Raw genomic sequence first — 8,541 nt, forward strand, 5'->3', positions numbered from 1 at the left:
GTTAATCATCTGTAGGTAACGCATTCATTTGAATGTAATCATAACGGTCGCCTGAGGACACTCAACGACCACGACATCTGTGAGCGTGAGAGTTTCTAACAAGTTCTATAGATGAAACTACAAAGCTGGCACGGATGTATATATATAATAACAAATAAAGTCATTATGATTGTTATTGTTGTTAATATTATTTTATAAAGTACGTAACATGTTTTATCACTTGTGTCGAAGCTGTTTCTGCGACACACAGTGTAAACGTCAGCGTCTGAATTCACTCACTTCATTTCGTTCACTCCTTGCAGATATAGTGCACTCAAATGCTGTACTCTATAGGGATTAGTGAACGAGTGAACGAGTGAATGAGTGAGCAGTTTCAGACACAGCTCTGCAGTTAATTATCCCTTATTTCTCTGTGTATTTAAGCTGGGGCTTTTCAGTTGTGTTTTGCTAGTCGTTGAATGTATTCCTGGATGTTCTTGTTTTCCTGTGTGGACTATCTCTATGGTGTTCGGATTATCAGTGTTTGGTCTTTTCTCTTTTAAAGTCATGCATGCATGTGGATTCTCTATTTGCCTCGTCTATCCGTGACAGTATTGTTAAAGCAGATACAGTATTGTTTTCCCTTTCAGACGCAGGATTCATGGGAGGAGAGTATTTAAATGAATCATGCAACGTGATTTACTAAAGTTTGCGCTCGTCAGTTTATCGGTGTTTGCGCCATTATTTACCGCCCCAAAAAAGCTTGTCTTAAACCAGACACTACCTGGTAGTTTGCATTGGACTTTCCACTCCCATCAGTGCTATCGTGGAATTGCGCTCTCATGCTAATTTGCCTTGTTTAGTCAATCTGGCCCTAAGTGTCCCCAACCAAGCAAGCCAGGGGCGACTGGCAAGCAACCCAAACTCCACCACTTGGGAGGAACAAGACTCAGTCTGCTCAGTTCTCCTCTGGCCCAACAAACCAACACAGCGTGCTTATGATCCCAAGCTACATCACCAGGGCCGTCATCAGGATCCCCTCTGGGACTGGCAGTGGGTCTTCCGTATCTGTCCTGCCCTATAGCACTTATGTGTGCCATTTCAGTAACCCACAGCCAGTCTTTCGCATTCAAAAGGCCAAATTCCGGTGGTTGGATGTTTGTTAGCGAACGTTGCATGACTGCTCAGTTCCTGCTACGTTCTTCATTGTGGACAATGATACAGCACTCATGGGGAGGGACCCTGAAGCCTACACTGCATGTGAAGATCGAGAACAATCAAACCCTGCTTTGGCATTATTCGACGCCACACTACAATTGTCCCCACAGTTTATTCTGACTATGGACTGGGAGCAATACTCAGCCAAGATGGCATTGAATGAATTGTGGCCTTTGCATCACGCATGCTGTCCACTGCAGAGCGTAAATATTCCACGGTGGAAAAGGAAGCGCTAGCATGAATGTGGGTCGTTGATAGGTGGCGTACGTATATCTGTGGTGCCGCCGTTTCACTCTCCGTACAGATCATCAGGCTCTGACAACCCTGATTACCACCAAGGGCGCTGGCCGTCTGGTGTTGGCAAGGTAGTCTGCACGTCTCATGTCATTCAATCGTGATGTGGTTTACCGGCCAAGTTCTCAAAATGCTCCTGCTGATGATCTGTCACTTTGCCCTGACCAGCTTCTCCTGCAGATGATGCTGTTGCTCCAGCTCCTGTTGATGATGTTGATGAGGAGTTTGTTGCCTGTAATTCTCTGTCTGCTAGTGATGTTGATGCTGCATGTGTTTCTTGTCCTGCTCTAACCAAACTTCATACACAGATTTCTAATGGTTGGCCTCCTCACTTAAGAGACTGGACGTTGAGTTGTTCCTTACGGCTGATTTCACCTCCTACTCTTCGATCTGAACAAGGACATCAGGGAGAGGTGAGGACCAAGCAATGCTTTTCTTATCTCTATTGGAGGCCAGGGATGCTCAGGTGCCCAAAAAGTGGCTGTGGATATAGAGGGGCATTTGACACTGCTGTATCCGACTGCAGATTTGCTATAACGTTTATCCAAAGCGACTTGTCCAAACACTGTGCTAGAATATTGGGATATGACTCTCCGGCAGTGGAAATTAGGTGGACAGACAGACAGGTTTTTGTATGTTTTTGTATGTAGCCCAAGACTGGTGGCCCACTGAAGCTAAGCAGGGTTGAGCCTGGTCAGTTCCTGGATGGGATCCTCAATTTTGAGATTTGGGGATATTTGTCTTCAATAACATGTCTTCTTTCAGACTTGTGGTGAAAAAAAGTCAGAAATACACATTTAGGTCTTTATTTTACACATTTTGTCTGTTTGCGTCTGTAGATTTCTCATAAATTCAACAAAAGTTGGCGTTCTTAATCAACATGCTGCTCCGCGATCTCTGCCGTCACCCTGTCATCACACACACCGTTAGAAAGCTCTCTCTCTCCTGTACAATGCTGTCAGATCCAAATATGCTAATTTCCTTTTTATCAGCAACCAATCGTGAAAGTAAAAGGGCTGAATGCGCAATCTCATTGGCTGATGATAAATCTTTAAAGCCCGTTTTCTCAAAATGACTTTTCTCTCATTCTCTCATTTTTCTCTCAAGTCTGAAATCTCCACTTCAGTAGCACCGATATACACCAAACTTTCCAGTCTTGTACCTAGTTATATTATGAAGACATTTACAGAGAGATTTGTAAATATATTATTCCTAGCCTGATTTATATAACATTTTATTCCACAAAACATGGCGAAAATATATTTTTCCTCTGTATTTTTTTTCCCCATCTAATATGTGAACACAATGAAAAAAAATTTTTTAACCTGTATCCAATACTCAGATACATTTTTTTATATATATGCAAATTAGTGCATATTTAATTAGATAATGCCTAATTTGCATATTAAAACATTAAATTACAGAAAACTTGTAATACATTTTTTGGGAAAGTTTCATGGTGATATCTGCTAGTTAAAAATGTTACCCTATTCACCTGTAGTGTCTCGCCTTATTTCTTTAGTTTTTCTCCTGTTAGAAAGCTAGACCTAACACAAATTTGTGTCTTTTATATTATGTGTGTTCATCCTGTTGCTTGTAATTACATTCTTTGTTCTTATTTTATTACTGACTGTTTACTTGTATTCAATTAGCTTGATAACTTTTCCTGTATATTATTTAGGAAAGTATTAGTTTTTGTAACAAACTGCTTCACTGCAAAAATGATTATATTGTGAAAAAAAAAAAAAAAAAAAAAAAAATATATATATATATATATATATATATATATATATCATTACTGTGAAATACAAGTACTCATATCATGAATGTTCATATCACCTAACCCACCCTTAATATGTCAAGATACCAAAAGGTGCTTTTATCAGCATAGATGGTGAATGTAAAAAGTTTACTTCTAAACTACTCAAATGTATACGTAACTTATTTTGTCAAAGGCTCTCAAATGCCAGTAACCGTAAGGTATCAAAGGGTATTTGGGTTATCATATCTGCTATCACTGTAATTTTGGCTTGCATGACCTAGTATTCATACGGCACCCAGTCAACCCATTCATTCTTATACACCTGAATAGTAATGGTTTATTTATTTTTCATCCCTCCCTCCTTTTTTTTTTTTTACACTTAAACCGTATTTATTTACATCACCAAATCACACTGTCATTGCCATACATATGAAACATGTTCTCTGCTTTAATCTTTCTCCTGTGGCCTTTGTTCTCCTGTGGCCTTCTATTGACAGGCCCCTGTGGTGAAATTTATGTCACATATTTAATATGGACATGGGGATGATTATCAAATCCATAGATGCCAGGAAAGGCTGATCAGCTGTAAATAATGGATGAGGGGAGGATGTGACTCAATTTGTGAGCAGCACAGAAGAAAAGAGCGTGCATTGACTCCCCCGCTCTGGAATGCCATTATTCGGGTCGATCTTTTCTCCTCCAGCCTGACATCACTCAGGGTAATCATCCTTCAATAAAAAAGCTGCCCATAATAAACGAACAACCTGGGTCAATAGCGGAATACGGAGAGGGATGACCTCTTGTGTGCGCCAGTGTATAAATGGGTTTCTTCATCAGAGGTGATAGGCCCCCCTGCACTTTAACACGAACCAGAGCCACGTCGCACTTATCATCACTATTGCCTGGTTTTGTCACGGTTGTGTTCGCTGCATTAATGAATCAATGCTCTAATGAGGCGGATTCCCTTCCAGTGGCTCATGTAAATACAACACCATGATGTACCAAAACGCACTACGCAGAAGAGAAGATAGATGGAAAGGCAAGTATTAGTTTGTAGAATGAGGAGTGGAAGCCATCAAGAACACACAAGGAATGCCCTTCTTATAATGTTAGTTATATAGCTTGTAGCTAACCTAACCATGTGTTATACAAGCCTAACCAATAGATTATCAGCAATACCTGTATATCCATTATTGAGTCCAGAGTAGACCCTAGGCTTATGTATACGCAGAGACAGCGGAGATAGGTCAGTACAATTCACATGACCGGAAGAAAAAAGGGATGCACATGGCCCAAAGTCTTGGATGCTAAATGATAGAACATATTACTGTCATGGGTGGCTAGATAGCCCAACATTCCCAACCCAGACAGAGGTAAAACTGTACACTGGCAGACCATATGAGATCACATCAATGTAAGGCGGAAGGAAGGAAGAGGACCTGCTGGTCTGATGGTTGTAGAGGCAGGGCTAGGCTCAGATCCTCGGCTAGAGAGCTGCACTGGAGATATAGACACATACAAATGTAGAATTTACACTGACAACTGGACAGAAGAAAGTGGATCAGACTATGAAACGTGGCTTTAAGGAAAGGCGACCCTTGGACTTGACATCTCAGGCTCAGCTTGAGGAATTATACCAACTATGTCCAACTCAAGAGCGCATGTTATTTGTGCAGGGGAGTCTCGATAGACTATTTTAATAATACTTTAATTGCCTCTTTTCCTGAACCATGGTGTTATAATGTCTTTCCAGCCGAGCTGAATAAGCTAAGGTTATGGCACTGGTGTTATCAACCATCATCAGCATATCTTGCAGACAGGCATATATCATTAGGTGAAGTCATGAGTGAAATCTGGTACTGACTTATAGCACAAAGTTCTGGTTAAATACTAATAGTTTTCTTAATTGTTTTTAAATGGTGTTAATTGGTGGTTATACTGAACATTGGTAGAATACATAAACAGACTGCAGTTACACAGAGGCTAAGAGATGGTAATTAATTTGTGGCCACCTCTGAGATAATTAGAAAAACATGAAGGAATACAGTTAATGATAAAAAAAAAAAAAAAAAATCAAGTTAATGATCCCTAATGAAACTGATTTGCTGGGAAGACCGCTTATTGAATTTATGAAAGTGTGAACAAAAGAAACATTAAGATAAACGCTAAGATTATCTGTGCATTTTAAATCCTGATACATTGTTGGCTTGTTATATGTTGGTATTCAATTCAATTCACATTTATTTGCATAGCGCTTTTCACAATACACATCATTTCAAAGCAGCTTTACAGAAAATGCATGAGTCCACATTACAATTTACAGTGATCTGTCATCAGAGGTTTGTATTTCAGAAATGTCCATCTACAAATCACAGTTAATGTAAACATTTATTCATTTAAACAATGTAATAATTTAAGGCAGAAACAATGTTTATATCCTGTCTAAAGTGTTAGTTTAAAAACAAAAGTATCACTGAAAAAAGGGCATTACATAATTTTTACAAATTATTTCCTAAATTTGTCTTGTAGTCTGTGAATATTGTCAGCACCCACCCTCACCAGTAGGCAAATATTTCTCCAGCTAATTCTCCAGACTCTTCCCAGCTCTTTAAATGTTTGTTTTGACAGTGTATCTTCTTGGAGCCACATCTTGCGGTGTGTTCGCTGTTGAGGGCCCGTAATGTTGCATTTAAATCTAGGTAAAGGTGCTCTGATTGACCGGGTGTCAACTGTTATCAGTTGTTAAAAATGGTTAAAAAACGACTTCACCCCCTCCGTAGACTTAGAAAAGCAGGTCTCCCCACTCGTCTCCTCACCACCTTCTACAGGAGAACCACGGAAACCCTTTCTGGTCTGGGAACTGTAAGGCTCATGAACAACAGCAGCTGGACAGGATAGTGAAGATCATTGGTGCCCCTCTCCCTTCCCTCATGGAGACATCTCAACAGCGCTGTATTCTCCATCATAAAGGATCCTCTCCACCCTATCTGCAGTCTTTGCTGTAGATCCAACAGGTTCTTCCCACAGCTATCATGATGGTGATCAGACTCCCTACCCCACACACATTCAGCATACTGTACATGACACAAAACGGCAATTTCACTGGCCAATCGTTTCCTGTCATCGATCTACGATGCTCGCAAGGGAAAAACAAGGACACCTCTTTGCTGTCTCTATGACTGATGTTATTAGTGCTATGGCGTAACAGAAACTTCTGCTTGACCAGTGTTTAACAACTCATTTCTCTTTAATGCATTGCCTCAGCCACCAGACCTTTTTGAACACACAGAGATGAGGCATTCTGACAGGTCAAGATTTTGATCAAATATTCTTCCCAAGCACTTTTTACCAATTCCAAACCACATCAGTCTTATTAATTGAGTATAATAATTTATTATGAGAAATAATGGAGACCGCAATCTTACAGAGGACAAGCGGTTTGGAGAATGAATGGAAGGAGTGATGGAGAAAGAGGACCAGTTCAGGACAGACAACAGAAAGGTGTTGAGGGAGTCACGGTGTGAGCCGCTAAAAACAATGAATTGTTTGGATATTTCAAGGTACCAGATCGTCTGAAAATGAACTCCCAAAACTACTGCCATTGTCTGGAAGATACTCTTTTCAAATAGTCATACAAGAAGTCAGTAGCATTCAAGAAGAGCATGAACTTTATGCAGGCCAATATACAGAGCACTCTATTGCTTGAATAGCAAAAAAAAAAAAAGCCTTCAAGTGTAATGACCTGACCCCCTTTCCTCAACTGATTTAAACCTAAATAAGAACTTGTGGATCTTTCTCAAGTGTGAGATTTACAGTGAGGGAAATCAATACACATCTTTGAACAGCATCTGGGGGGCTGTGGTTGCTGCTTCAGATAAAATCGGTCAAGAACAAATCAAGTCACTGACTGGTTCTATGGATTGGCGGCTTATGAAAGTCATTGAAAAGAAGGGACACCGAATATCTTGAAAGGCTAAAAAGGTATCAATTTGTATAATGTTTTTAGTTATTTTTTGAAACATTCTTGTTGAGGCAGAGATAAATAACTTAATAATGTGCACACAAATATTTGAGAATATGACCTATTGTTGTTTTTAACAAAATAGCACTGATAGCATTGCACATTATCTGTTTAGCAGTTAAATTATCAGGAAAAAGCTAACTAATCATGAATGCAGACAGTGTGTAATGACACAGCTCGAGGGTCTCCGGTCTGAGTCCTGGCTGAGCGCTTCGGTGGAGTCTGCATGTTCTGCCGTGTCGGGCTGGGGTTCCTCTGGGTTCCTCTGGGTTTACTGTAGGGGAATTCTGGTACTCCAGCTCTCAAGAAGCCCAACCTTGACCCGTCAGTTCTTTCTAATTATCACCCTATTTTAAATCGACCATTTATTGTCAAATTACTGGAAAGTACTGTACTTTCAGCCTCCCAGCTTCAGACTTTTCTAGGTGAAAATAATATTTTCGGCCCATTTCAATCTGGGTTTCATTCTCTTCAGAGCACTGAGACCTGTAGTAAAGGTAGTAAATGACCTTCTACTCTCTGGCTCTCTTTCTATACTTCTACTACTGACCTCAGCTTCGTCTTTGATATTGTCTGTCACGACTTACTTATTTCTCGCCTATCAGATGTAGGTATTTCTGGTGCTGCTTACCTTTAAATCTCGACATGGTTTGGCTCCCTGTTATCTTTGCAACCTGCTCATCCCCTACACCCGAGTCTTTCACTCCTCTTTCTCCCTGTCTCTCGGTATCACCTCTCTTCTATGGGTGTAGATCATTCAGCGTTGCTGCACTCTGGAATTCTCTGCCCCAGTCACTTTCTTGCATTAATAATATTTCTGACTTCAAATCGCAACTTAAAACCTACTTGTTTTCTGAACATTATCATTCCTAAGTAATGTTCTGTACTATGTTTATGTGTTTCAGTATATGTTGCATGTCCTCTTTTATTTCTTTGTATTATCTTTGTTCTTATCTACCACCTGTAATAATCTATACCATTGCTTGTTCTATTGTCTGCTTTTATTGTCTATTCCACTTGTGCTATGTTTTCTTGTAAAGCGCCCTTGAGCTTTGGAACGGCACTATAGAAATAAAACATATTATTATATTAAATTATTTGTAGGTGTGTGTTTTCCCTGCATTGAAATGTTCCTCTGTCTACTGACCGAGATGCCGGGATACATTATTATGAAGTATTATGGAGGGTAAGCACATCCAGAAAGCATTGGCTGACTCTCTTTTAACAAATGCAGTATTTGCTACAACATGAAGGAAGATTCTAAGAT

The sequence above is a fragment of the Rutilus rutilus genome (genome assembly GCF_951802725.1).
Source record: "Rutilus rutilus genome assembly, chromosome: 17".
Taxonomy (NCBI): domain Eukaryota; kingdom Metazoa; phylum Chordata; class Actinopteri; order Cypriniformes; family Leuciscidae; genus Rutilus; species Rutilus rutilus.